The sequence below is a fragment of the Gavialis gangeticus genome, unplaced genomic scaffold, assembly GCF_001723915.1.
Source record: "Gavialis gangeticus isolate Ggan-Ray unplaced genomic scaffold, GavGan_comp1, whole genome shotgun sequence".
NCBI classification, from domain to species: domain Eukaryota; kingdom Metazoa; phylum Chordata; order Crocodylia; family Gavialidae; genus Gavialis; species Gavialis gangeticus.
This window is the reverse complement of record NW_017729006.1, coordinates 44161282-44162257: the sequence shown is the minus strand read 5'-3', so window position 1 is coordinate 44162257 and position 976 is coordinate 44161282. Positions and strand designations below refer to the sequence as shown.

The window sequence follows — 976 nt, the reverse complement described above, 5'->3', positions numbered from 1 at the left end:
ATTCTCTCTTTTGGCATATGCCACATCGGCACTGGAGGTCTGCCAGTGTAGCTATAGTTACAGAGGATATGCAGTATAGATAGACACCCAATCCAACAAGACAAGACCCCCAGGAAAAACAAAAAAAACAACCAAACAAAAAATATTTATATAAATGAGTGCAAAACACTGTTTAGTTCTTAAGTCAGTGCAGCATATTGAGGCTATTGAGTTTTCCCTCACATAAGATATTTCCAACATTTAAAAAAAATGCTGAATCTTCGGTTCCTTTTTAGTGATAATGATGTTAAAAAAAGTAAAGAGCAATTGTTTAGGAACCCCTATGATGTAGCTACCACAGAAAAATAATCAAAAGAATCTAAAGCAGGTATCAGAAACCTATAGCTTATGGCCCAGATCCAGCCACTGCAGGGAAAACTGTCACCTACAACTTCTCTCCTTGTGCCACCAGAGACAAGTGGTGGTAGCAACAGGATCCTAGCACACACCCACCTCCTACCCAGTGTGCATCATTCCAGCCCACAGCCTAAAAAGTTTGCCTACCTCCGACGTAAGACATTCTGAGTATTCCTGTAATATATTTCTCCACAACAGTTACACTTGTAAACCTCAAAAAACGGAACACTCCTCTACCATATTTGAAAGAATATTTCATTCTGAATCATCTGTCTGACCTGGTTCTCTTGTACAAACATACGTCTTAACTGTTTAGTGAAAGGAGTATTAGTATTTAACAGAGGTGCACCGATACACATCAGTCTGATATCAGATAAGCACCGATATAAAGAAAATTGTCTGCATCGAAAAATCGGCTTGATGCGACTGATAATTTGGCCGATAAATGGCCTGTGCACGCACCCAGCTGCAGCGCAGCACGTAGGCAGTGAGAAGCACAGCCTGGAAGCTTGGAGGGCTGCATGAAGCTGTTAAGTCTATTGTGATAGAAGGAGAGGAGGGGAGGGGAGGGGAGGGGAGG

General features: G+C 41.9%; 1 protein-coding gene across 1 annotated transcript in view; it reads right to left on the bottom strand.

Moving 5' to 3' along the window:
* The window catches only part of LOC109291914 (activin receptor type-1-like), an 80387-nt gene that overhangs the window by 66176 nt on the left and 13235 nt on the right, over positions 1 to 976 (bottom strand). The window lies entirely within an intron of this gene.